General features: G+C 48.6%; 49 non-coding genes across 49 annotated transcripts; all 49 read right to left on the bottom strand.

Annotated features, from left to right (window-relative positions):
- Positions 1–216: 216 nt before the first annotated feature.
- On the bottom strand, positions 217–288 carry TRNAD-GUC (transfer RNA aspartic acid (anticodon GUC)). The gene has a single exon. It is a non-coding gene; the product is annotated as a tRNA-Asp (tRNA).
- Positions 289–410: 122 nt separating this feature from the next.
- On the bottom strand, positions 411–482 carry TRNAD-GUC (transfer RNA aspartic acid (anticodon GUC)). Its single transcript has one exon. It is a non-coding gene; the product is annotated as a tRNA-Asp (tRNA).
- A 375-nt stretch (positions 483–857) lies between these two features.
- TRNAD-GUC (transfer RNA aspartic acid (anticodon GUC)) lies at positions 858–929 on the bottom strand. Its single transcript has one exon. It is a non-coding gene; the product is annotated as a tRNA-Asp (tRNA).
- A 122-nt stretch (positions 930–1051) lies between these two features.
- On the bottom strand, positions 1052–1123 carry TRNAD-GUC (transfer RNA aspartic acid (anticodon GUC)). The gene has a single exon. It is a non-coding gene; the product is annotated as a tRNA-Asp (tRNA).
- A 375-nt stretch (positions 1124–1498) lies between these two features.
- TRNAD-GUC (transfer RNA aspartic acid (anticodon GUC)) lies at positions 1499–1570 on the bottom strand. The gene has a single exon. It is a non-coding gene; the product is annotated as a tRNA-Asp (tRNA).
- A 122-nt stretch (positions 1571–1692) lies between these two features.
- Positions 1693–1764, bottom strand: TRNAD-GUC (transfer RNA aspartic acid (anticodon GUC)). The gene has a single exon. It is a non-coding gene; the product is annotated as a tRNA-Asp (tRNA).
- Positions 1765–2139: 375 nt separating this feature from the next.
- Positions 2140–2211, bottom strand: TRNAD-GUC (transfer RNA aspartic acid (anticodon GUC)). Its single transcript has one exon. It is a non-coding gene; the product is annotated as a tRNA-Asp (tRNA).
- Positions 2212–2333: 122 nt separating this feature from the next.
- Positions 2334–2405, bottom strand: TRNAD-GUC (transfer RNA aspartic acid (anticodon GUC)). The gene has a single exon. It is a non-coding gene; the product is annotated as a tRNA-Asp (tRNA).
- Positions 2406–2780: 375 nt separating this feature from the next.
- On the bottom strand, positions 2781–2852 carry TRNAD-GUC (transfer RNA aspartic acid (anticodon GUC)). Its single transcript has one exon. It is a non-coding gene; the product is annotated as a tRNA-Asp (tRNA).
- Positions 2853–2975: 123 nt separating this feature from the next.
- On the bottom strand, positions 2976–3047 carry TRNAD-GUC (transfer RNA aspartic acid (anticodon GUC)). Its single transcript has one exon. It is a non-coding gene; the product is annotated as a tRNA-Asp (tRNA).
- A 375-nt stretch (positions 3048–3422) lies between these two features.
- TRNAD-GUC (transfer RNA aspartic acid (anticodon GUC)) lies at positions 3423–3494 on the bottom strand. Its single transcript has one exon. It is a non-coding gene; the product is annotated as a tRNA-Asp (tRNA).
- A 123-nt stretch (positions 3495–3617) lies between these two features.
- Positions 3618–3689, bottom strand: TRNAD-GUC (transfer RNA aspartic acid (anticodon GUC)). Its single transcript has one exon. It is a non-coding gene; the product is annotated as a tRNA-Asp (tRNA).
- A 375-nt stretch (positions 3690–4064) lies between these two features.
- Positions 4065–4136, bottom strand: TRNAD-GUC (transfer RNA aspartic acid (anticodon GUC)). The gene has a single exon. It is a non-coding gene; the product is annotated as a tRNA-Asp (tRNA).
- A 123-nt stretch (positions 4137–4259) lies between these two features.
- TRNAD-GUC (transfer RNA aspartic acid (anticodon GUC)) lies at positions 4260–4331 on the bottom strand. Its single transcript has one exon. It is a non-coding gene; the product is annotated as a tRNA-Asp (tRNA).
- A 375-nt stretch (positions 4332–4706) lies between these two features.
- TRNAD-GUC (transfer RNA aspartic acid (anticodon GUC)) lies at positions 4707–4778 on the bottom strand. Its single transcript has one exon. It is a non-coding gene; the product is annotated as a tRNA-Asp (tRNA).
- Positions 4779–4901: 123 nt separating this feature from the next.
- Positions 4902–4973, bottom strand: TRNAD-GUC (transfer RNA aspartic acid (anticodon GUC)). Its single transcript has one exon. It is a non-coding gene; the product is annotated as a tRNA-Asp (tRNA).
- Positions 4974–5348: 375 nt separating this feature from the next.
- TRNAD-GUC (transfer RNA aspartic acid (anticodon GUC)) lies at positions 5349–5420 on the bottom strand. Its single transcript has one exon. It is a non-coding gene; the product is annotated as a tRNA-Asp (tRNA).
- Positions 5421–5542: 122 nt separating this feature from the next.
- On the bottom strand, positions 5543–5614 carry TRNAD-GUC (transfer RNA aspartic acid (anticodon GUC)). The gene has a single exon. It is a non-coding gene; the product is annotated as a tRNA-Asp (tRNA).
- Positions 5615–5989: 375 nt separating this feature from the next.
- TRNAD-GUC (transfer RNA aspartic acid (anticodon GUC)) lies at positions 5990–6061 on the bottom strand. Its single transcript has one exon. It is a non-coding gene; the product is annotated as a tRNA-Asp (tRNA).
- A 122-nt stretch (positions 6062–6183) lies between these two features.
- On the bottom strand, positions 6184–6255 carry TRNAD-GUC (transfer RNA aspartic acid (anticodon GUC)). Its single transcript has one exon. It is a non-coding gene; the product is annotated as a tRNA-Asp (tRNA).
- A 375-nt stretch (positions 6256–6630) lies between these two features.
- On the bottom strand, positions 6631–6702 carry TRNAD-GUC (transfer RNA aspartic acid (anticodon GUC)). Its single transcript has one exon. It is a non-coding gene; the product is annotated as a tRNA-Asp (tRNA).
- A 122-nt stretch (positions 6703–6824) lies between these two features.
- TRNAD-GUC (transfer RNA aspartic acid (anticodon GUC)) lies at positions 6825–6896 on the bottom strand. The gene has a single exon. It is a non-coding gene; the product is annotated as a tRNA-Asp (tRNA).
- A 375-nt stretch (positions 6897–7271) lies between these two features.
- On the bottom strand, positions 7272–7343 carry TRNAD-GUC (transfer RNA aspartic acid (anticodon GUC)). Its single transcript has one exon. It is a non-coding gene; the product is annotated as a tRNA-Asp (tRNA).
- A 122-nt stretch (positions 7344–7465) lies between these two features.
- TRNAD-GUC (transfer RNA aspartic acid (anticodon GUC)) lies at positions 7466–7537 on the bottom strand. Its single transcript has one exon. It is a non-coding gene; the product is annotated as a tRNA-Asp (tRNA).
- A 375-nt stretch (positions 7538–7912) lies between these two features.
- On the bottom strand, positions 7913–7984 carry TRNAD-GUC (transfer RNA aspartic acid (anticodon GUC)). The gene has a single exon. It is a non-coding gene; the product is annotated as a tRNA-Asp (tRNA).
- Positions 7985–8106: 122 nt separating this feature from the next.
- On the bottom strand, positions 8107–8178 carry TRNAD-GUC (transfer RNA aspartic acid (anticodon GUC)). Its single transcript has one exon. It is a non-coding gene; the product is annotated as a tRNA-Asp (tRNA).
- Positions 8179–8553: 375 nt separating this feature from the next.
- On the bottom strand, positions 8554–8625 carry TRNAD-GUC (transfer RNA aspartic acid (anticodon GUC)). The gene has a single exon. It is a non-coding gene; the product is annotated as a tRNA-Asp (tRNA).
- Positions 8626–9195: 570 nt separating this feature from the next.
- TRNAD-GUC (transfer RNA aspartic acid (anticodon GUC)) lies at positions 9196–9267 on the bottom strand. The gene has a single exon. It is a non-coding gene; the product is annotated as a tRNA-Asp (tRNA).
- A 375-nt stretch (positions 9268–9642) lies between these two features.
- Positions 9643–9714, bottom strand: TRNAD-GUC (transfer RNA aspartic acid (anticodon GUC)). The gene has a single exon. It is a non-coding gene; the product is annotated as a tRNA-Asp (tRNA).
- A 122-nt stretch (positions 9715–9836) lies between these two features.
- TRNAD-GUC (transfer RNA aspartic acid (anticodon GUC)) lies at positions 9837–9908 on the bottom strand. Its single transcript has one exon. It is a non-coding gene; the product is annotated as a tRNA-Asp (tRNA).
- Positions 9909–10283: 375 nt separating this feature from the next.
- Positions 10284–10355, bottom strand: TRNAD-GUC (transfer RNA aspartic acid (anticodon GUC)). Its single transcript has one exon. It is a non-coding gene; the product is annotated as a tRNA-Asp (tRNA).
- A 122-nt stretch (positions 10356–10477) lies between these two features.
- Positions 10478–10549, bottom strand: TRNAD-GUC (transfer RNA aspartic acid (anticodon GUC)). The gene has a single exon. It is a non-coding gene; the product is annotated as a tRNA-Asp (tRNA).
- A 375-nt stretch (positions 10550–10924) lies between these two features.
- On the bottom strand, positions 10925–10996 carry TRNAD-GUC (transfer RNA aspartic acid (anticodon GUC)). Its single transcript has one exon. It is a non-coding gene; the product is annotated as a tRNA-Asp (tRNA).
- A 613-nt stretch (positions 10997–11609) lies between these two features.
- TRNAD-GUC (transfer RNA aspartic acid (anticodon GUC)) lies at positions 11610–11681 on the bottom strand. The gene has a single exon. It is a non-coding gene; the product is annotated as a tRNA-Asp (tRNA).
- Positions 11682–12056: 375 nt separating this feature from the next.
- TRNAD-GUC (transfer RNA aspartic acid (anticodon GUC)) lies at positions 12057–12128 on the bottom strand. Its single transcript has one exon. It is a non-coding gene; the product is annotated as a tRNA-Asp (tRNA).
- A 122-nt stretch (positions 12129–12250) lies between these two features.
- On the bottom strand, positions 12251–12322 carry TRNAD-GUC (transfer RNA aspartic acid (anticodon GUC)). The gene has a single exon. It is a non-coding gene; the product is annotated as a tRNA-Asp (tRNA).
- Positions 12323–12697: 375 nt separating this feature from the next.
- TRNAD-GUC (transfer RNA aspartic acid (anticodon GUC)) lies at positions 12698–12769 on the bottom strand. The gene has a single exon. It is a non-coding gene; the product is annotated as a tRNA-Asp (tRNA).
- A 569-nt stretch (positions 12770–13338) lies between these two features.
- TRNAD-GUC (transfer RNA aspartic acid (anticodon GUC)) lies at positions 13339–13410 on the bottom strand. Its single transcript has one exon. It is a non-coding gene; the product is annotated as a tRNA-Asp (tRNA).
- Positions 13411–13866: 456 nt separating this feature from the next.
- On the bottom strand, positions 13867–13938 carry TRNAD-GUC (transfer RNA aspartic acid (anticodon GUC)). The gene has a single exon. It is a non-coding gene; the product is annotated as a tRNA-Asp (tRNA).
- A 375-nt stretch (positions 13939–14313) lies between these two features.
- On the bottom strand, positions 14314–14385 carry TRNAD-GUC (transfer RNA aspartic acid (anticodon GUC)). The gene has a single exon. It is a non-coding gene; the product is annotated as a tRNA-Asp (tRNA).
- A 122-nt stretch (positions 14386–14507) lies between these two features.
- On the bottom strand, positions 14508–14579 carry TRNAD-GUC (transfer RNA aspartic acid (anticodon GUC)). Its single transcript has one exon. It is a non-coding gene; the product is annotated as a tRNA-Asp (tRNA).
- A 569-nt stretch (positions 14580–15148) lies between these two features.
- On the bottom strand, positions 15149–15220 carry TRNAN-GUU (transfer RNA asparagine (anticodon GUU)). The gene has a single exon. It is a non-coding gene; the product is annotated as a tRNA-Asn (tRNA).
- Positions 15221–15788: 568 nt separating this feature from the next.
- On the bottom strand, positions 15789–15860 carry TRNAD-GUC (transfer RNA aspartic acid (anticodon GUC)). The gene has a single exon. It is a non-coding gene; the product is annotated as a tRNA-Asp (tRNA).
- A 375-nt stretch (positions 15861–16235) lies between these two features.
- Positions 16236–16307, bottom strand: TRNAD-GUC (transfer RNA aspartic acid (anticodon GUC)). Its single transcript has one exon. It is a non-coding gene; the product is annotated as a tRNA-Asp (tRNA).
- Positions 16308–16861: 554 nt separating this feature from the next.
- Positions 16862–16933, bottom strand: TRNAD-GUC (transfer RNA aspartic acid (anticodon GUC)). Its single transcript has one exon. It is a non-coding gene; the product is annotated as a tRNA-Asp (tRNA).
- Positions 16934–17055: 122 nt separating this feature from the next.
- On the bottom strand, positions 17056–17127 carry TRNAD-GUC (transfer RNA aspartic acid (anticodon GUC)). Its single transcript has one exon. It is a non-coding gene; the product is annotated as a tRNA-Asp (tRNA).
- A 375-nt stretch (positions 17128–17502) lies between these two features.
- On the bottom strand, positions 17503–17574 carry TRNAD-GUC (transfer RNA aspartic acid (anticodon GUC)). Its single transcript has one exon. It is a non-coding gene; the product is annotated as a tRNA-Asp (tRNA).
- Positions 17575–18129: 555 nt separating this feature from the next.
- Positions 18130–18201, bottom strand: TRNAD-GUC (transfer RNA aspartic acid (anticodon GUC)). Its single transcript has one exon. It is a non-coding gene; the product is annotated as a tRNA-Asp (tRNA).
- Positions 18202–18323: 122 nt separating this feature from the next.
- TRNAD-GUC (transfer RNA aspartic acid (anticodon GUC)) lies at positions 18324–18395 on the bottom strand. The gene has a single exon. It is a non-coding gene; the product is annotated as a tRNA-Asp (tRNA).
- Between the last annotated feature and the right edge of the window lie 3809 nt (positions 18396–22204).

Below are 22204 nucleotides of genomic sequence, written 5' to 3'. Positions count from 1 at the left end.
CTTCCAGAAGAAAAATGGGTTCTACAGAGGACATCTTTAGTCACCTTATGGCAAGGTCCATGAAAAGCAAACTCAAGCCGGACGAGGAGGACTTTCTTTCTTAGCCTTTTCTTTCAAGAATTGCTTTTTCATTAGACAGACAACATGAAGGAAGGAAGATTGAATTGGGAAAGAGTCGAGGAGAAAGCAAGGTTGAGGAATGAAAAAACTTGACACCTCCCCGTCGGGGAATCGAACCCCGGTCTCCCGCGTGACAGGCGGGGATACTCACCACTATACTAACGAGGAAGAAGTTGCTCTGTGGCCTGGCATTTCTCCACTCGCGCTTCGACTTATGAAAAAAGAGACCGATGGAGAAGCAAGCAAGGTTGAGGAATGGAAGGGGGGGAGGGAAAAATAAGGTTTGCAGCCTCCCCGTCGGGGAATCGAACCCCGGTCTCCCGCGTGACAGGCGGGGATACTCACCACTATACTAACGAGGAAGAACCTGTTTGCCGGTTTGGCATTTCCCCCGCCGGGCTTCAGCTTCCTGATGAAGAACCCGACCGTTCTATAAAATGTGGCCCCCTCCAGTCTCTGAAAAAATTGACTTTCCTGTCGGGATGTTTTGAAGATTGTCCACTGACACATTCTCAGAAATTCTTCCAGAAGAAAAATGGGTTCTACAGAGGACATCTTTAGTCACCTTATGGCAAGGTCCATGAAAAGCAAACTCAAGCCGGACGAGGAGGACTTTCTTTCTTAGCCTTTTCTTTCAAGAATTGCTTTTTCATTAGACAGACAACATGAAGGAAGGAAGATTGAATTGGGAAAGAGTCGAGGAGAAAGCAAGGTTGAGGAATGAAAAAACTTGACACCTCCCCGTCGGGGAATCGAACCCCGGTCTCCCGCGTGACAGGCGGGGATACTCACCACTATACTAACGAGGAAGAAGTTGCTCTGTGGCCTGGCATTTCTCCACTCGCGCTTCGACTTATGAAAAAAGAGACCGATGGAGAAGCAAGCAAGGTTGAGGAATGGAAGGGGGGGAGGGAAAAATAAGGTTTGCAGCCTCCCCGTCGGGGAATCGAACCCCGGTCTCCCGCGTGACAGGCGGGGATACTCACCACTATACTAACGAGGAAGAACCTGTTTGCCGGTTTGGCATTTCCCCCGCCGGGCTTCAGCTTCCTGATGAAGAACCCGACCGTTCTATAAAATGTGGCCCCCTCCAGTCTCTGAAAAAATTGACTTTCCTGTCGGGATGTTTTGAAGATTGTCCACTGACACATTCTCAGAAATTCTTCCAGAAGAAAAATGGGTTCTACAGAGGACATCTTTAGTCACCTTATGGCAAGGTCCATGAAAAGCAAACTCAAGCCGGACGAGGAGGACTTTCTTTCTTAGCCTTTTCTTTCAAGAATTGCTTTTTCATTAGACAGACAACATGAAGGAAGGAAGATTGAATTGGGAAAGAGTCGAGGAGAAAGCAAGGTTGAGGAATGAAAAAACTTGACACCTCCCCGTCGGGGAATCGAACCCCGGTCTCCCGCGTGACAGGCGGGGATACTCACCACTATACTAACGAGGAAGAAGTTGCTCTGTGGCCTGGCATTTCTCCACTCGCGCTTCGACTTATGAAAAAAGAGACCGATGGAGAAGCAAGCAAGGTTGAGGAATGGAAGGGGGGGAGGGAAAAATAAGGTTTGCAGCCTCCCCGTCGGGGAATCGAACCCCGGTCTCCCGCGTGACAGGCGGGGATACTCACCACTATACTAACGAGGAAGAACCTGTTTGCCGGTTTGGCATTTCCCCCGCCGGGCTTCAGCTTCCTGATGAAGAACCCGACCGTTCTATAAAATGTGGCCCCCTCCAGTCTCTGAAAAAATTGACTTTCCTGTCGGGATGTTTTGAAGATTGTCCACTGACACATTCTCAGAAATTCTTCCAGAAGAAAAATGGGTTCTACAGAGGACATCTTTAGTCACCTTATGGCAAGGTCCATGAAAAGCAAACTCAAGCCGGACGAGGAGGACTTTCTTTCTTAGCCTTTTCTTTCAAGAATTGCTTTTTCATTAGACAGACAACATGAAGGAAGGAAGATTGAATTGGGAAAGAGTCGAGGAGAAAGCAAGGTTGAGGAATGAAAAAACTTGACACCTCCCCGTCGGGGAATCGAACCCCGGTCTCCCGCGTGACAGGCGGGGATACTCACCACTATACTAACGAGGAAGAAGTTGCTTTGTGGCCTGGCATTTCTCCACTCGCGCTTCGACTTATGAAAAAAGAGACCGATGGAGAAGCAAGCAAGGTTGAGGAATGGAAGGGGGGGAGGGAAAAATAAGGTTTGCAGCCTCCCCGTCGGGGAATCGAACCCCGGTCTCCCGCGTGACAGGCGGGGATACTCACCACTATACTAACGAGGAAGAACCTGTTTGCCGGTTTGGCATTTCCCCCGCCGGGCTTCAGCTTCCTGATGAAGAACCCGACCGTTCTATAAAATGTGGCCCCCTCCAGTCTCTGAAAAAATTGACTTTCCTGTCGGGATGTTTTGAAGATTGTCCACTGACACATTCTCAGAAATTCTTCCAGAAGAAAAATGGGTTCTACAGAGGACATCTTTAGTCACCTTATGGCAAGGTCCATGAAAAGCAAACTCAAGCCGGACGAGGAGGACTTTCTTTCTTAGCCTTTTCTTTCAAGAATTGCTTTTTCATTAGACAGACAACATGAAGGAAGGAAGATTGAATTGGGAAAGAGTCGAGGAGAAAGCAAGGTTGAGGAATGAAAAAACTTGACACCTCCCCGTCGGGGAATCGAACCCCGGTCTCCCGCGTGACAGGCGGGGATACTCACCACTATACTAACGAGGAAGAAGTTGCTCTGTGGTCCTGGCATTTCTCCACTCGCGCTTCGACTTATGAAAAAAGAGACCGATGGAGAAGCAAGCAAGGTTGAGGAATGGAAGGGGGGGAGGGAAAAATAAGGTTTGCAGCCTCCCCGTCGGGGAATCGAACCCCGGTCTCCCGCGTGACAGGCGGGGATACTCACCACTATACTAACGAGGAAGAACCTGTTTGCCGGTTTGGCATTTCCCCCGCCGGGCTTCAGCTTCCTGATGAAGAACCCGACCGTTCTATAAAATGTGGCCCCCTCCAGTCTCTGAAAAAATTGACTTTCCTGTCGGGATGTTTTGAAGATTGTCCACTGACACATTCTCAGAAATTCTTCCAGAAGAAAAATGGGTTCTACAGAGGACATCTTTAGTCACCTTATGGCAAGGTCCATGAAAAGCAAACTCAAGCCGGACGAGGAGGACTTTCTTTCTTAGCCTTTTCTTTCAAGAATTGCTTTTTCATTAGACAGACAACATGAAGGAAGGAAGATTGAATTGGGAAAGAGTCGAGGAGAAAGCAAGGTTGAGGAATGAAAAAACTTGACACCTCCCCGTCGGGGAATCGAACCCCGGTCTCCCGCGTGACAGGCGGGGATACTCACCACTATACTAACGAGGAAGAAGTTGCTCTGTGGTCCTGGCATTTCTCCACTCGCGCTTCGACTTATGAAAAAAGAGACCGATGGAGAAGCAAGCAAGGTTGAGGAATGGAAGGGGGGGAGGGAAAAATAAGGTTTGCAGCCTCCCCGTCGGGGAATCGAACCCCGGTCTCCCGCGTGACAGGCGGGGATACTCACCACTATACTAACGAGGAAGAACCTGTTTGCCGGTTTGGCATTTCCCCCGCCGGGCTTCAGCTTCCTGATGAAGAACCCGACCGTTCTATAAAATGTGGCCCCCTCCAGTCTCTGAAAAAATTGACTTTCCTGTCGGGATGTTTTGAAGATTGTCCACTGACACATTCTCAGAAATTCTTCCAGAAGAAAAATGGGTTCTACAGAGGACATCTTTAGTCACCTTATGGCAAGGTCCATGAAAAGCAAACTCAAGCCGGACGAGGAGGACTTTCTTTCTTAGCCTTTTCTTTCAAGAATTGCTTTTTCATTAGACAGACAACATGAAGGAAGGAAGATTGAATTGGGAAAGAGTCGAGGAGAAAGCAAGGTTGAGGAATGAAAAAACTTGACACCTCCCCGTCGGGGAATCGAACCCCGGTCTCCCGCGTGACAGGCGGGGATACTCACCACTATACTAACGAGGAAGAAGTTGCTCTGTGGTCCTGGCATTTCTCCACTCGCGCTTCGACTTATGAAAAAAGAGACCGATGGAGAAGCAAGCAAGGTTGAGGAATGGAAGGGGGGGAGGGAAAAATAAGGTTTGCAGCCTCCCCGTCGGGGAATCGAACCCCGGTCTCCCGCGTGACAGGCGGGGATACTCACCACTATACTAACGAGGAAGAACCTGTTTGCCGGTTTGGCATTTCCCCCGCCGGGCTTCAGCTTCCTGATGAAGAACCCGACCGTTCTATAAAATGTGGCCCCCTCCAGTCTCTGAAAAAATTGACTTTCCTGTCGGGATGTTTTGAAGATTGTCCACTGACACATTCTCAGAAATTCTTCCAGAAGAAAAATGGGTTCTACAGAGGACATCTTTAGTCACCTTATGGCAAGGTCCATGAAAAGCAAACTCAAGCCGGACGAGGAGGACTTTCTTTCTTAGCCTTTTCTTTCAAGAATTGCTTTTTCATTAGACAGACAACATGAAGGAAGGAAGATTGAATTGGGAAAGAGTCGAGGAGAAAGCAAGGTTGAGGAATGAAAAAACTTGACACCTCCCCGTCGGGGAATCGAACCCCGGTCTCCCGCGTGACAGGCGGGGATACTCACCACTATACTAACGAGGAAGAAGTTGCTCTGTGGTCCTGGCATTTCTCCACTCGCGCTTCGACTTATGAAAAAAGAGACCGATGGAGAAGCAAGCAAGGTTGAGGAATGGAAGGGGGGGAGGGAAAAATAAGGTTTGCAGCCTCCCCGTCGGGGAATCGAACCCCGGTCTCCCGCGTGACAGGCGGGGATACTCACCACTATACTAACGAGGAAGAACCTGTTTGCCGGTTTGGCATTTCCCCCGCCGGGCTTCAGCTTCCTGATGAAGAACCCGACCGTTCTATAAAATGTGGCCCCCTCCAGTCTCTGAAAAAATTGACTTTCCTGTCGGGATGTTTTGAAGATTGTCCACTGACACATTCTCAGAAATTCTTCCAGAAGAAAAATGGGTTCTACAGAGGACATCTTTAGTCACCTTATGGCAAGGTCCATGAAAAGCAAACTCAAGCCGGACGAGGAGGACTTTCTTTCTTAGCCTTTTCTTTCAAGAATTGCTTTTTCATTAGACAGACAACATGAAGGAAGGAAGATTGAATTGGGAAAGAGTCGAGGAGAAAGCAAGGTTGAGGAATGAAAAAACTTGACACCTCCCCGTCGGGGAATCGAACCCCGGTCTCCCGCGTGACAGGCGGGGATACTCACCACTATACTAACGAGGAAGAAGTTGCTCTGTGGTCTGGCATTTCTCCACTCGCGCTTCGACTTATGAAAAAAGAGACCGATGGAGAAGCAAGCAAGGTTGAGGAATGGAAGGGGGGGAGGGAAAAATAAGGTTTGCAGCCTCCCCGTCGGGGAATCGAACCCCGGTCTCCCGCGTGACAGGCGGGGATACTCACCACTATACTAACGAGGAAGAACCTGTTTGCCGGTTTGGCATTTCCCCCGCCGGGCTTCAGCTTCCTGATGAAGAACCCGACCGTTCTATAAAATGTGGCCCCCTCCAGTCTCTGAAAAAATTGACTTTCCTGTCGGGATGTTTTGAAGATTGTCCACTGACACATTCTCAGAAATTCTTCCAGAAGAAAAATGGGTTCTACAGAGGACATCTTTAGTCACCTTATGGCAAGGTCCATGAAAAGCAAACTCAAGCCGGACGAGGAGGACTTTCTTTCTTAGCCTTTTCTTTCAAGAATTGCTTTTTCATTAGACAGACAACATGAAGGAAGGAAGATTGAATTGGGAAAGAGTCGAGGAGAAAGCAAGGTTGAGGAATGAAAAAACTTGACACCTCCCCGTCGGGGAATCGAACCCCGGTCTCCCGCGTGACAGGCGGGGATACTCACCACTATACTAACGAGGAAGAAGTTGCTCTGTGGTCTGGCATTTCTCCACTCGCGCTTCGACTTATGAAAAAAGAGACCGATGGAGAAGCAAGCAAGGTTGAGGAATGGAAGGGGGGGAGGGAAAAATAAGGTTTGCAGCCTCCCCGTCGGGGAATCGAACCCCGGTCTCCCGCGTGACAGGCGGGGATACTCACCACTATACTAACGAGGAAGAACCTGTTTGCCGGTTTGGCATTTCCCCCGCCGGGCTTCAGCTTCCTGATGAAGAACCCGACCGTTCTATAAAATGTGGCCCCCTCCAGTCTCTGAAAAAATTGACTTTCCTGTCGGGATGTTTTGAAGATTGTCCACTGACACATTCTCAGAAATTCTTCCAGAAGAAAAATGGGTTCTACAGAGGACATCTTTAGTCACCTTATGGCAAGGTCCATGAAAAGCAAACTCAAGCCGGACGAGGAGGACTTTCTTTCTTAGCCTTTTCTTTCAAGAATTGCTTTTTCATTAGACAGACAACATGAAGGAAGGAAGATTGAATTGGGAAAGAGTCGAGGAGAAAGCAAGGTTGAGGAATGAAAAAACTTGACACCTCCCCGTCGGGGAATCGAACCCCGGTCTCCCGCGTGACAGGCGGGGATACTCACCACTATACTAACGAGGAAGAAGTTGCTCTGTGGTCTGGCATTTCTCCACTCGCGCTTCGACTTATGAAAAAAGAGACCGATGGAGAAGCAAGCAAGGTTGAGGAATGGAAGGGGGGGAGGGAAAAATAAGGTTTGCAGCCTCCCCGTCGGGGAATCGAACCCCGGTCTCCCGCGTGACAGGCGGGGATACTCACCACTATACTAACGAGGAAGAACCTGTTTGCCGGTTTGGCATTTCCCCCGCCGGGCTTCAGCTTCCTGATGAAGAACCCGACCGTTCTATAAAATGTGGCCCCCTCCAGTCTCTGAAAAAATTGACTTTCCTGTCGGGATGTTTTGAAGATTGTCCACTGACACATTCTCAGAAATTCTTCCAGAAGAAAAATGGGTTCTACAGAGGACATCTTTAGTCACCTTATGGCAAGGTCCATGAAAAGCAAACTCAAGCCGGACGAGGAGGACTTTCTTTCTTAGCCTTTTCTTTCAAGAATTGCTTTTTCATTAGACAGACAACATGAAGGAAGGAAGATTGAATTGGGAAAGAGTCGAGGAGAAAGCAAGGTTGAGGAATGAAAAAACTTGACACCTCCCCGTCGGGGAATCGAACCCCGGTCTCCCGCGTGACAGGCGGGGATACTCACCACTATACTAACGAGGAAGAAGTTGCTCTGTGGTCTGGCATTTCTCCACTCGCGCTTCGACTTATGAAAAAAGAGACCGATGGAGAAGCAAGCAAGGTTGAGGAATGGAAGGGGGGGAGGGAAAAATAAGGTTTGCAGCCTCCCCGTCGGGGAATCGAACCCCGGTCTCCCGCGTGACAGGCGGGGATACTCACCACTATACTAACGAGGAAGAACCTGTTTGCCGGTTTGGCATTTCCCCCGCCGGGCTTCAGCTTCCTGATGAAGAACCCGACCGTTCTATAAAATGTGGCCCCCTCCAGTCTCTGAAAAAATTGACTTTCCTGTCGGGATGTTTTGAAGATTGTCCACTGACACATTCTCAGAAATTCTTCCAGAAGAAAAATGGGTTCTACAGAGGACATCTTTAGTCACCTTATGGCAAGGTCCATGAAAAGCAAACTCAAGCCGGACGAGGAGGACTTTCTTTCTTAGCCTTTTCTTTCAAGAATTGCTTTTTCATTAGACAGACAACATGAAGGAAGGAAGATTGAATTGGGAAAGAGTCGAGGAGAAAGCAAGGTTGAGGAATGAAAAAACTTGACACCTCCCCGTCGGGGAATCGAACCCCGGTCTCCCGCGTGACAGGCGGGGATACTCACCACTATACTAACGAGGAAGAAGTTGCTCTGTGGTCTGGCATTTCTCCACTCGCGCTTCGACTTATGAAAAAAGAGACCGATGGAGAAGCAAGCAAGGTTGAGGAATGGAAGGGGGGGAGGGAAAAATAAGGTTTGCAGCCTCCCCGTCGGGGAATCGAACCCCGGTCTCCCGCGTGACAGGCGGGGATACTCACCACTATACTAACGAGGAAGAACCTGTTTGCCGGTTTGGCATTTCCCCCGCCGGGCTTCAGCTTCCTGATGAAGAACCCGACCGTTCTATAAAATGTGGCCCCCTCCAGTCTCTGAAAAAATTGACTTTCCTGTCGGGATGTTTTGAAGATTGTCCACTGACACATTCTCAGAAATTCTTCCAGAAGAAAAATGGGTTCTACAGAGGACATCTTTAGTCACCTTATGGCAAGGTCCATGAAAAGCAAACTCAAGCCGGACGAGGAGGACTTTCTTTCTTAGCCTTTTCTTTCAAGAATTGCTTTTTCATTAGACAGACAACATGAAGGAAGGAAGATTGAATTGGGAAAGAGTCGAGGAGAAAGCAAGGTTGAGGAATGAAAAAACTTGACACCTCCCCGTCGGGGAATCGAACCCCGGTCTCCCGCGTGACAGGCGGGGATACTCACCACTATACTAACGAGGAAGAAGTTGCTCTGTGGTCTGGCATTTCTCCACACGCGCTTCGACTTATGAAAAAAGAGACCGATGGAGAAGCAAGCAAGGTTGAGGAATGGAAGGGGGGGAGGGAAAAATAAGGTTTGCAGCCTCCCCCGTCGGGGAATCGAACCCCGGTCTCCCGCGTGACAGGCGGGGATACTCACCACTATACTAACGAGGAAGAACCTGTTTGCCGGTTTGGCATTTCCCCCGCCGGGCTTCAGCTTCCTGATGAAGAACCCGACCGTTCTATAAAATGTGGCCCCCTCCAGTCTCTGAAAAAATTGACTTTCCTGTCGGGATGTTTTGAAGATTGTCCACTGACACATTCTCAGAAATTCTTCCAGAAGAAAAATGGGTTCTACAGAGGACATCTTTAGTCACCTTATGGCAAGGTCCATGAAAAGCAAACTCAAGCCGGACGAGGAGGACTTTCTTTCTTAGCCTTTTCTTTCAAGAATTGCTTTTTCATTAGACAGACAACATGAAGGAAGGAAGATTGAATTGGGAAAGAGTCGAGGAGAAAGCAAGGTTGAGGAATGAAAAAACTTGACACCTCCCCGTCGGGGAATCGAACCCCGGTCTCCCGCGTGACAGGCGGGGATACTCACCACTATACTAACGAGGAAGAACCTGTTTGCCGGTTTGGCATTTCCCCCGCCGGGCTTCAGCTTCCTGATGAAGAACCCGACCGTTCTATAAAATGTGGCCCCCTCCAGTCTCTGAAAAAATTGACTTTCCTGTCGGGATGTTTTGAAGATTGTCCACTGACACATTCTCAGAAATTCTTCCAGAAGAAAAATGGGTTCTACAGAGGACATCTTTAGTCACCTTATGGCAAGGTCCATGAAAAGCAAACTCAAGCCGGACGAGGAGGACTTTCTTTCTTAGCCTTTTCTTTCAAGAATTGCTTTTTCATTAGACAGACAACATGAAGGAAGGAAGATTGAATTGGGAAAGAGTCGAGGAGAAAGCAAGGTTGAGGAATGAAAAAACTTGACACCTCCCCGTCGGGGAATCGAACCCCGGTCTCCCGCGTGACAGGCGGGGATACTCACCACTATACTAACGAGGAAGAAGTTGCTCTGTGGTCTGGCATTTCTCCACTCGCGCTTCGACTTATGAAAAAAGAGACCGATGGAGAAGCAAGCAAGGTTGAGGAATGGAAGGGGGGGAGGGAAAAATAAGGTTTGCAGCCTCCCCGTCGGGGAATCGAACCCCGGTCTCCCGCGTGACAGGCGGGGATACTCACCACTATACTAACGAGGAAGAACCTGTTTGCCGGTTTGGCATTTCCCCCGCCGGGCTTCAGCTTCCTGATGAAGAACCCGACCGTTCTATAAAATGTGGCCCCCTCCAGTCTCTGAAAAAATTGACTTTCCTGTCGGGATGTTTTGAAGATTGTCCACTGACACATTCTCAGAAATTCTTCCAGAAGAAAAATGGGTTCTACAGAGGACATCTTTAGTCACCTTATGGCAAGGTCCATGAAAAGCAAACTCAAGCCGGACGAGGAGGACTTTCTTTCTTAGCCTTTTCTTTCAAGAATTGCTTTTTCATTAGACAGACAACATGAAGGAAGGAAGATTGAATTGGGAAAGAGTCGAGGAGAAAGCAAGGTTGAGGAATGAAAAAACTTGACACCTCCCCGTCGGGGAATCGAACCCCGGTCTCCCGCGTGACAGGCGGGGATACTCACCACTATACTAACGAGGAAGAAGTTGCTCTGTGGTCTGGCATTTCTCCACTCGCGCTTCGACTTATGAAAAAAGAGACCGATGGAGAAGCAAGCAAGGTTGAGGAATGGAAGGGGGGGAGGGAAAAATAAGGTTTGCAGCCTCCCCGTCGGGGAATCGAACCCCGGTCTCCCGCGTGACAGGCGGGGATACTCACCACTATACTAACGAGGAAGAACCTGTTTGCCGGTTTGGCATTTCCCCCGCCGGGCTTCAGCTTCCTGATGAAGAACCCGACCGTTCTATAAAATGTGGCCCCCTCCAGTCTCTGAAAAAATTGACTTTCCTGTCGGGATGTTTTGAAGATTGTCCACTGACACATTCTCAGAAATTCTTCCAGAAGAAAAATGGGTTCTACAGAGGACATCTTTAGTCACCTTATGGCAAGGTCCATGAAAAGCAAACTCAAGCCGGACGAGGAGGACTTTCTTTCTTAGCCTTTTCTTTCAAGAATTGCTTTTTCATTAGACAGACAACATGAAGGAAGGAAGATTGAATTGGGAAAGAGTCGAGGAGAAAGCAAGGTTGAGGAATGAAAAAACTTGACACCTCCCCGTCGGGGAATCGAACCCCGGTCTCCCGCGTGACAGGCGGGGATACTCACCACTATACTAACGAGGAAGAAGTTGCTCTGTGGTCTGGCATTTCTCCACTCGCGCTTCGACTTATGAAAAAAGAGACCGATGGAGAAGCAAGCAAGGTTGAGGAATGGAAGGGGGGGAGGGAAAAATAAGGTTTGCAGCCTCCCCGTCGGAGAATCGAACCCCGGTCTCCCGCGTGACAGGCGGGGATACTCACCACTATACTAACGAGGAAGAACCTGTTTGCCGGTTTGGCATTTCCCCCGCCGGGCTTCAGCTTCCTGGGAAAGAGTCGAGGAGAAAGCAAGGTTGAGGAATGAAAAAACTTGACACCTCCCCGTCCGGGAATCGAACCCCGGTCTCCCGCGTGACAGGCGGGGATACTCACCACTATACTAACGAGGAAGAAGTTGCTCTGTGGTCTGGCATTTCTCCACTCGCGCTTCGACTTATGAAAAAAGAGACCGATGGAGAAGCAAGCAAGGTTGAGGAATGGAAGGGGGGGGATACTCACCACTATACTAACGAGGAAGAAGTTGCTCTGTGGTCTGGCATTTCTCCACTCGCGCTTCGACTTATGAAAAAAGAGACCGATGGAGAAGCAAGCAAGGTTGAGGAATGGAAGGGGGGGAGGGAAAAATAAGGTTTGCAGCCTCCCCGTCGGGGAATCGAACCCCGGTCTCCCGCGTGACAGGCGGGGATACTCACCACTATACTAACGAGGAAGAACCTGTTTGCCGGTTTGGCATTTCCCCCGCCGGGCTTCAGCTTCCTGATGAAGAACCCGACCGTTCTATAAAATGTGGCCCCCTCCAGTCTCTGAAAAAATTGACTTTCCTGTCGGGATGTTTTGAAGATTGTCCACTGACACATTCTCAGAAATTCTTCCAGAAGAAAAATGGGTTCTACAGAGGACATCTTTAGTCACCTTATGGCAAGGTCCATGAAAAGCAAACTCAAGCCGGACGAGGAGGACTTTCTTTCTTAGCCTTTTCTTTCAAGAATTGCTTTTTCATTAGACAGACAACATGAAGGAAGGAAGATTGAATTGGGAAAGAGTCGAGGAGAAAGCAAGGTTGAGGAATGAAAAAACTTGACACCTCCCCGTCGGGGAATCGAACCCCGGTCTCCCGCGTGACAGGCGGGGATACTCACCACTATACTAACGAGGAAGAAGTTGCTCTGTGGTCTGGCATTTCTCCACTCGCGCTTCGACTTATGAAAAAAGAGACCGATGGAGAAGCAAGCAAGGTTGAGGAATGGAAGGGGGGGAGGGAAAAATAAGGTTTGCAGCCTCCCCGTCGGGGAATCGAACCCCGGTCTCCCGCGTGACAGGCGGGGATACTCACCACTATACTAACGAGGAAGAACCTGTTTGCCGGTTTGGCATTTCCCCCGCCGGGCTTCAGCTTCCTGATGAAGAACCCGACCGTTCTATAAAATGTGGCCCCCTCCAGTCTCTGAAAAAATTGACTTTCCTGTCGGGATGTTTTGAAGATTGTCCACTGACACATTCTCAGAAATTCTTCCAGAAGAAAAATGGGTTCTACAGAGGACATCTTTAGTCACCTTATGGCAAGGTCCATGAAAAGCAAACTCAAGCCGGACGAGGAGGACTTTCTTTCTTAGCCTTTTCTTTCAAGAATTGCTTTTTCATTAGACAGACAACATGAAGGAAGGAAGATTGAATTGGGAAAGAGTCGAGGAGAAAGCAAGGTTGAGGAATGAAAAAACTTGACACCTCCCCGTCGGGGAATCGAACCCCGGTCTCCCGCGTGACAGGCGGGGATACTCACCACTATACTAACGAGGAAGAAGTTGCTCTGTGGTCTGGCATTTCTCCACTCGCGCTTCGACTTATGAAAAAAGAGACCGATGGAGAAGCAAGCAAGGTTGAGGAATGGAAGGGGGGGAGGGAAAAATAAGGTTTGCAGCCTCCCTGTCGGGGAATCGAACCCCGGTCTCCCGCGTGACAGGCGGGGATACTCACCACTATACTAACGAAGAAGAACCTGTTTGCCGGTTTGGCATTTCCCCCGCCGGGCTTCAGCTTCCTGATGAAGAACCCGACCGTTCTATAAAATGTGGCCCCCTCCAGTCTCTGAAAAAATTGACTTTCCTGTCGGGATGTTTTGAAGATTGTCCACTGACACATTCTCAGAAATTCTTCCAGAAGAAAAATGGGTTCTACAGAGGACATCTTTAGTCACCTTATGGCAAGGTCCATGAAAAGCAAACTCAAGCCGGACGAGGAGGACTTTCTTTCTTAGCCTTTTCTTTCAAGAATTGCTTTTTCATTAGACAGACAACATGAAGGAAGGAAGATTGAATTGGGAAAGAGTCGAGGAGAAAGCAAGGTTGAGGAATGAAAAAACTTGACACCTCCCCGTCGGGGAATCGAACCCCGGTCTCCCGCGTGACAGGCGGGGATACTCACCACTATACTAACGAGGAAGAAGTTGCTCTGTGGTCTGGCATTTCTCCACTCGCGCTTCGACTTATGAAAAAAGAGACCGATGGAGAAGCAAGCAAGGAAGAACCTGTTTGCAGGTTTGGCATTTCCCCCGCCGGGCTTCAGCTTCCTGATGAAGAACCCGACCGTTCTATAAAATGTGGCCCCCTGAGGTCTCTGAAAAAATTGACTTTCCTGTCGGGATGTTTTGAATATTGTCCACTGACACATTCTCAGAAATTCTTCCAGAAGAAAAATGGGTTCTACAGAGGACATCTTTAGTCACCTTATGGCAAGGTCCATGAAAAGCAAACTCAAGCCGGACGAGGAGGACTTTCTTTCTTAGCCTTTTCTTTCAAGAATTGCTTTTTCATTAGACAGACAACATGAAGGAAGGAAGATTGAATTGGGAAAGAGTCGAGGAGAAAGCAAGGTTGAGGAATGAAAAAACTTGACACCTCCCCGTCGGGGAATCGAACCCCGGTCTCCCGCGTGACAGGCGGGGATACTCACCACTATACTAACGAGGAAGAACCTGTTTGCCGGTTTGGCATTTCCCCCGCCGGGCTTCAGCTTCCTGATGAAGAACCCGACCGTTCTATAAAATGTGGCCCCCTCCAGTCTCTGAAAAAATTGACTTTCCTGTCGGGATGTTTTGAAGATTGTCCACTGACACATTCTCAGAAATTCTTCCAGAAGAAAAATGGGTTCTACAGAGGACATCTTTAGTCACCTTATGGCAAGGTCCATGAAAAGCAAACTCAAGCCGGACGAGGAGGACTTTCTTTCTTAGCCTTTTCTTTCAAGAATTGCTTTTTCATTAGACAGACAACATGAAGGAAGGAAGATTGAATTGGGAAAGAGTCGAGGAGAAAGCAAGGTTGAGGAATGAAAAAACTTGACACCTCCCCGTCGGGGAATCGAACCCCGGTCTCCCGCGTGACAGGCGGGGATACTCACCACTATACTAACGAGGAAGAAGTTGCCCTGTGGTCTGGCATTTCTCCACTCGCGCTTCGACTTATGAAAAAAGAGACCGATGGAGAAGCAAGCAAGGTTGAGGAATGGAAGGGGGGGAGGGAAAAATAAGGTTTGCAGCCTCCCCGTCGGGGAATCGAACCCCGGTCTCCCGCGTGACAGGCGGGGATACTCACCACTATACTAACGAGGAAGAACCTGTTTGCCGGTTTGGCATTTCCCCCGCCGGGCTTCAGCTTCCTGATGAAGAACCCGACCGTTCTATAAAATGTGGCCCCCTCCAGTCTCTGAAAAAATTGACTTTCCTGTCGGGATGTTTTGAAGATTGTCCACTGACACATTCTCAGAAATTCTTCCAGAAGAAAAATGGGTTCTACAGAGGACATCTTTAGTCACCTTATGGCAAGGTCCATGAAAAGCAAACTCAAGCCGGACGAGGAGGACTTTCTTTCTTAGCCTTTTCTTTCAAGAATTGCTTTTTCATTAGACAGACAACATGAAGGAAGGAAGATTGAATTGGGAAAGAGTCGAGGAGAAAGCAAGGTTGAGGAATGAAAAAACTTGACACCTCCCCGTCGGGGAATCGAACCCCGGTCTCCCGGGTGACAGGCGGGGATACTCACCACTATACTAACGAGGAAGAAGTTGCCCTGTGGTCTGGCATTTCTCCACTCGCGCTTCGACTTATGAAAAAAGAGACCGATGGAGAAGCAAGCAAGGTTGAGGAATGGAAGGGGGGGAGGGAAAAATAAGGTTTGCAGCCTCCCCATCGGGGAATCGAACCCCGGTCTCCCGCGTAACAGGTGGGGATACTCACCACTATACTAACGAGGAAGAACCTGTTTGCCGGTTTGGCATTTCCCCCGCCGGGCTTCAGCTTCCTGATGAAGAACCCGACCGTTCTATAAAATGTGGCCCCCTCCAGTCTCTGAAAAAATTGACTTTCCTGTCGGGATGTTTTGAAGATTGTCCACTGACACATTCTCAGAAATTCTTCCAGAAGAAAAATGGGTTCTACAGAGGACATCTTTAGTCACCTTATGGCAAGGTCCATGAAAAGCAAACTCAAGCCGGACGAGGTGGACTTTCTTTCTTAGCTTTTCTTTCAAGAATTGCTTTTTCATTAGACAGACAACATGAAGGAAGGAAGATTGAATTGGGAAAGAGTCGAGGAGAAAGCAAGGTTGAGGAATGAAAAAACTTGACACCTCCCCGTCGGGGAATCGAACCCCGGTCTCCCGCGTGACAGGCGGGGATACTCACCACTATACTAATGAGGATGAAGTTGCTCTGTGGTCTGGCATTTCTCCACTCGCGCTTCGACTTATGAAAAAAGAGACCGATGGAGAAGCAAGCAAGGTTGAGGAATGGAAGGGGGGGAGGGAAAAATAAGGTTTGCAGCCTCCCCGTCGGGGAATCGAACCCCGGTCTCCCGCGTGACAGGCGGGGATACTCACCACTATACTAACGAGGAAGAACCTGTTTGCCGGTTTGGCATTTCCCCCGCCGGGCTTCAGCTTCCTGATGAAGAACCCGACCGTTCTATAAAATGTGGCCCCCTCCAGTCTCTGAAAAAATTTACTTTCCTGTCGGGATGTTTTGAAGATTGTCCACTGACACATTCTCAGAAATTCTTCCAGAAGAAAAATGGGTTCTACAGAGGACATCTTTAGTCACCTTATGGCAAGGTCCATGAAAAGCAAACTCAAGCCGGACGAGGAGGACTTTCTTTCTTAGCCTTTTCTTTCAAGAATTGCTTTTTCATTAGACAGACAACATGAAGGAAGGAAGATTGAACTGGGAAAGAGTCGAGGAGAAAGCAAGGTTGAGGAATGAAAAAACTTGACACCTCCCCGTCGGGGAATCGAACCCCGGTCTCCCGCGTGACAGGCGGGGATACTCACCACTATACTAACGAGGAAGAAGTTGCTCTGTGGTCTGGCATTTCTCCACTCGCGCTTCGACTTATGAAAAAAGAGACCGATGGAGAAGCAAGCAAGGTTGAGGAATGGAAGGGGGGGAGGGAAAAATAAGGTTTGCAGCCTCCCCGTCGGGGAACCGAACCCCGGTCTCCCGCGTGACAGGCGGGGATACTCACCACTATACTAACGAGGAAGAACCTGTTTGCCGGTTTGGCATTTCCCCCGCCGGGCTTCAGCTTCCTGATGAAGAACCCGACCGTTCTATAAAATGTGGCCCCCTCCAGTCTCTGAAAAAATTGACTTTCCTGTCGGGATGTTTTGAAGATTGTCCACTGACACATTCTCAGAAATTCTTCCAGAAGAAAAATGGGTTCTACAGAGGACATCTTTAGTCACCTTATGGCAAGGTCCATGAAAAGCAAACTCAAGCCGGACGAGGAGGACTTTCTTTCTTAGCTTTTCTTTCAAGAATTGCTTTTTCATTAGACAGACAACATGAAGGAAGGAAAGAGTCGAGGAGAAAGCAAGGTTGAGGAATGAAAAAACTTGACACCTCCCCGTCGGGGAATCGAACCCCGGTCTCCCGCGTGACAGGCGGGGATACTCACCACTATACTAACGAGGAAGAAGTTGCTCTGTGGTCTGGCATTTCTCCACTCGCGCTTCGACTTATGAAAAAAGAGACCGATGGAGAAGCAAGCAAGGTTGAGGAATGGAAGGGGGGGAGGGAAAAATAAGGTTTGCAGCCTCCCCGTCGGGGAATCGAACCCCGGTCTCCCGCGTGACAGGCGGGGATACTCACCACTATACTAACGAGGAAGAACCTGTTTGCCGGTTTGGCATTTCCCCCGCCGGGCTTCAGCTTCCTGATGAAGAACCCGACCGTTCTATAAAATGTGGCCCCCTCCAGTCTCTGAAAAAATTTACTTTCCTGTCGGGATGTTTTGAAGATTGTCCACTGACACATTCTCAGAAATTCTTCCAGAAGAAAAATGGGTTCTACAGAGGACATCTTTAGTCACCTTATGGCAAGGTCCATGAAAAGCAAACTCAAGCCGGACGAGGAGGACTTTCTTTCTTAGCCTTTTCTTTCAAGAATTGCTTTTTCATTAGACAGACAACATGAAGGAAGGAAGATTGAATTGGGAAAGAGTCGAGGAGAAAGCAAGGTTGAGGAATGAAAAAACTTGACACCTCCCCGTCGGGGAATCGAACCCCGGTCTCCCGCGTGACAGGCGGGGATACTCACCACTATACTAACGAGGAAGAAGTTGCTCTGTGGTCTGGCATTTCTCCACTCGCGCTTCGACTTATGAAAAAAGAGACCGATGGAGAAGCAAGCAAGGTTGAGGAATGGAAGGGGGGGAGGGAAAAATAAGGTTTGCAGCCTCCCCGTCGGGGAACCGAACCCCGGTCTCCCGCATGACAGGCGGGGATACTCACCACTATACTAACGAGGAAGAACCTGCTTGCCGGTTTGGCATTTCCCCCGCCGGGCTTCAGCTTCCTGATGAAGAACCCGACCGTTCTATAAAATTTGGCCCCCTCCAGTCTCTGAAAAAATTGACTTTCCTGTCGGGATGTTTTGAAGATTGTCCACTGACACATTCTCAGAAATTCTTCCAGAAGAAAAATGGGTTCTACAGAGGACATCTTTAGTCACCTTATGGCAAGGTCCATGAAAAGCAAACTCAAGCCGGACGAGGAGGACTTTCTTTCTTAGCCTTTTCTTTCAAGAATTGCTTTTTCATTAGACAGACAACATGAAGGAAGGAAAGAGTCGAGGAGAAAGCAAGGTTGAGGAATGAAAAAACTTGACACCTCCCCGTCGGGGAATCGAACCCCGGTCTCCCGCGTGACAGGCGGGGATACTCACCACTATACTAACGAGGAAGAAGTTGCTCTGTGGTCTGGCATTTCTCCACTCGCGCTTCGACTTATGAAAAAAGAGACCGATGGAGAAGCAAGCAAGGTTGAGGAATGGAAGGGGGGGAGGGAAAAATAAGGTTTGCAGCCTCCCCGTCGGGGAATCGAACCCCGGTCTCCCGCGTGACAGGCGGGGATACTCACCACTATACTAACGAGGAAGAAGTTGCTCTGTGGTCTGGCATTTCTCCACTCGCGCTTCGACTTATGAAAAAAGAGACCGATGGAGAAGCAAGCAAGGTTGAGGAATGGAAGGGGGGGAGGGAAAAATAAGGTTTGCAGCCTCCCCGTCGGGGAATCGAACCCCGGTGTCCCGCGTGACAGGCGGGGATACTCACCACTATACTAACGAGGAAGAAGTTGCTCTGTGGTCTGGCATTTCTCCACTCGCGCTTCAACTTATGAAAAAAGAGACCGATGGAGAAGCAAGCAAGGTTGAGGAATGGAAGGGGGGGAGGGAAAAATAAGGTTTGCAGCCTCCCCGTCGGGGAATCGAACCCCGGTCTCCCGCGTGACAGGCGGGGATACTCACCACTATACTAACGAGGAAGAAGTTGCTCTGTGGCCTGGCATTTCTCCACTCGCGCTTCGACTTATGAAAAAAGAGACCGATGGAGAAGCAAGCAAGGTTGAGGAATGGAAGGGGGGGAGGGAAAAATAAGGTTTGCAGCCTCCCCGTCGGGGAATCGAACCCCGGTCTCCCGCGTGACAGGCGGGGATACTCACCACTATACTAATGAGGAAGAAGTTGCTCTGTGGTCTGGCATTTCTCCACTCGCGCTTCGACTTATGAAAAAAGAGACCGATGGAGAAGCAAGCAAGGTTGAGGAATGGAAGGGGGGGAGGGAAAAATAAGGTTTGCAGCCTCCCCGTCGGGGAATCGAACCCCGGTCTCCCGCGTGACAGGCGGGGATACTCACCACTATACTAATGAGGAAGAACCTGTTTGCCGGTTTGGCATTTCCCCCGCCGGGCTTCAGCTTCCTGATGAAGAACCCGACCGTTCTATAAAATGTGGCCCCCTCCAGTCTCTGAAAAAATTGACTTTCCTGTCGGGATGTTTTGAAGATTGTCCACTGACACATTCTCAGAAATTCTTCCAGAAGAAAAATGGGTTCTACAGAGGACATCTTTAGTCACCTTATGGCAAGGTCCATGAAAAGCAAACTCAAGCCGGACGAGGAGGACTTTCTTTCTTAGCCTTTTCTTTCAAGAATTGCTTTTTCATTAGACAGACAACATGAAGGAAGGAAGATTGAATTGGGAAAGAGTCGAGGAGAAAGCAAGGTTGAGGAATGAAAAAACTTGACACCTCCCCGTCGGGGAATCGAACCCCGGTCTCCCACGTGACAGGCGGGGATACTCACCACTATACTAACGAGGAAGAAGTTGCTTTGTGGTCTGGCATTTCTCCACTCGCGCTTCGACTTATGAAAAAAGAGACCGATGGAGAAGCAAGCAAGGTTGAGGAATGGAAGGGGGGGAGGGAAAAATAAGGTTTGCAGCCTCCCCGTCGGGGAATCGAACCCCGGTCTCCCGCGTGACAGGCGGGGATACTCACCACTATACTAACGAGGAAGAACCTGTTTGCCGGTTTGGCATTTCCCCCGCCGGGCTTCAGCTTCCTGATGAAGAACCCGACCGTTCTATAAAATTTGGCCCCCTCCAGTCTCTGAAAAAATTGACTTTCCTGTCGGGATGTTTTGAAGATTGTCCACTGACACATTCTCAGAAATTCTTCCAGAAGAAAAATGGGTTCTACAGAGGACATCTTTAGTCACCTTATGGCAAGGTCCATGAAAAGCAAACTCAAGCCGGACGAGGAGGACTTTCTTTCTTAGCCTTTTCTTTCAAGAATTGCTTTTTCATTAGACAGACAACATGAAGGAAGGAAGATTGAATTGGGAAAGAGTCGAGGAGAAAGCAAGGTTGAGGAATGAAAAAACTTGACACCTCCCCGTCGGGGAATCGAACCCCGGTCTCCCGCGTGACAGGCGGGGATACTCACCACTATACTAACGAGGAAGAACCTGTTTGCCGGTTTGGCATTTCCCCCGCCGGGCTTCAGCTTCCTGATGAAGAACCCGATCGTTCTATAAAATGTGGCCCCCTCCAGTCTCTGAAAAAATTGACTTTCCTGTCGGGATGTTTTGAAGATTGTCCACTGACACATTCTCAGAGATTCTTCCCGAAGAAAAATGGGTTCTACAGAGGACATCTTTAGTCATCTTACTGGCAAGGTTCATTAGACAGACAACATGAAGGAAGTAGGGATGGTCCGAACCGATTGTACGAACCCGAACCCTCGGTAATGATTCCCGCTGTCTGCCCGCTCCGTGCAATGGGCAGATCTAGCGGGAGGACCGCCTGGAAAACTGGGATACAGCCATAGTCATAGACTGTAGCGGGCAGACAGCGGGAATCTGATGCAGAGCATTCGGGTTCATCCGAACCCGAACCTTGGCGGGTTTGGACCATCCCTAGAAGGCAGGAACATTGAAGACCCTCTTGGGAAAGAGTCGAAGAGATACCAAGGTTGAGGAATGAAAAAGGTTTATACCTCCCTCTCAAGGAATTGAACTTAGGTCTCCTGCATGATAGGCAGGGATACGCACCATTGTAATAAAGAGGAAAAATCTGCCTTGTTATCTGGAGTTTCTCCACTTATGGTTCGGCCCTGTCGTCATTTCCCGCTAAGCCAATCAGTGCACAGCAGCGGGGCAGCGCACTGATTGACCGAGCGGGACCTGTCAGGAACCCCCGAAGCAACGTAGCAAGCCGGAGCGGGGACCAGGTGAAGTATACGCTTCAGTGGCAGTGGGTTAACAGGGCGGGCTGCTGACAAACTTGCAGTGGGATGTCCATCCTGCTGCGAGTTTGTTTACCCATGGGTAGGGATCCACAAAATCCGCTGTGGATTCGCCCAGTGTGTTTGTACCCTTAAGGAATAAATAATTAACTTTTACTGGGCCAGCCTGTAGGAAATTCTTGTTAACTTTGAAAAACTCTAATAAATTAGGTGGACCATTTTGAATTTTATTGTCCCTTTATTTTGATTATCTGCCAACCATCTGTCAATTCTTTTAACACAATGACTGAAACAGGTTGTTAAAGGTTTATTTAAAGTAAAAAGGTGTTGGTGGATAATATACTTATGTATGTCCTTAGAGCGTCAGGAACATAAGGAAGGTGAAAGATTTACCAAGTCTAATCTTCCTGGAGCTAAGAGGCAGATTTTAAGCATTACAGTTCAGTGACTGGTAAAACGAAGAGGGAAACCAGACAATACATTTATACAATGTAATAAAGGTAGGCTATGCGGATGAATGAAGACAAGCTTATGTGTTTCGTTCTGCCAGAATGTCTCAGGCAGAGACAAATCTGCAGAGTATACAGAGGGATTTAAAGAAACTGAAGCAGATGAGGTAAGTTGAATGATTAAGGTTTAGTTTATATAAAGTGAATCTGTCAGCTGTAATTCATGTTCAAACCGCTGACACTGTTACATAGCTGTTAAAGAGACACATGGTACCTTTTATATATCCATCTGTGCTTCCATAACATAGAAAAATGTTTTTATTCTCTAGTGCAAAGTGTCAAGGAGGTTTTCCCAAGCTCCTAAACTGCTGGGGGCTGTGATGCCTCCTCGCTCCCCATCCCATCCTTATGCCTGTTTGATTTGACAGCTGGAAACTGAGCACCTGTGAATGTAGACATACATGAAATGTGTGAACTCCACACATCTTACCATTTTTTTTCCAGAATAGCCTTACTTTTCATATGGCATCTGATAATTTTTATTACTTTTTTCGCTTATATTCACTATTTGATGGAAATTTGTGTGTTGTTGATTGGGTACATTCAATAATCAGTTGTTTTCTTGTACACGGTATGCTGTGCACTCTCAAAAAATGTGTGTTTGTGCAGCACAGATAGTAGCTCTTTGGAGTATCTGCAGACCAGTATTGCA

Source organism: Dendropsophus ebraccatus, chromosome 4 (genome assembly GCF_027789765.1).
Source record: "Dendropsophus ebraccatus isolate aDenEbr1 chromosome 4, aDenEbr1.pat, whole genome shotgun sequence".
Taxonomy (NCBI): domain Eukaryota; kingdom Metazoa; phylum Chordata; class Amphibia; order Anura; family Hylidae; genus Dendropsophus; species Dendropsophus ebraccatus.
Note: the sequence above shows the minus strand (reverse complement) of the source record. Positions and strands in the feature narration are given on the sequence as shown.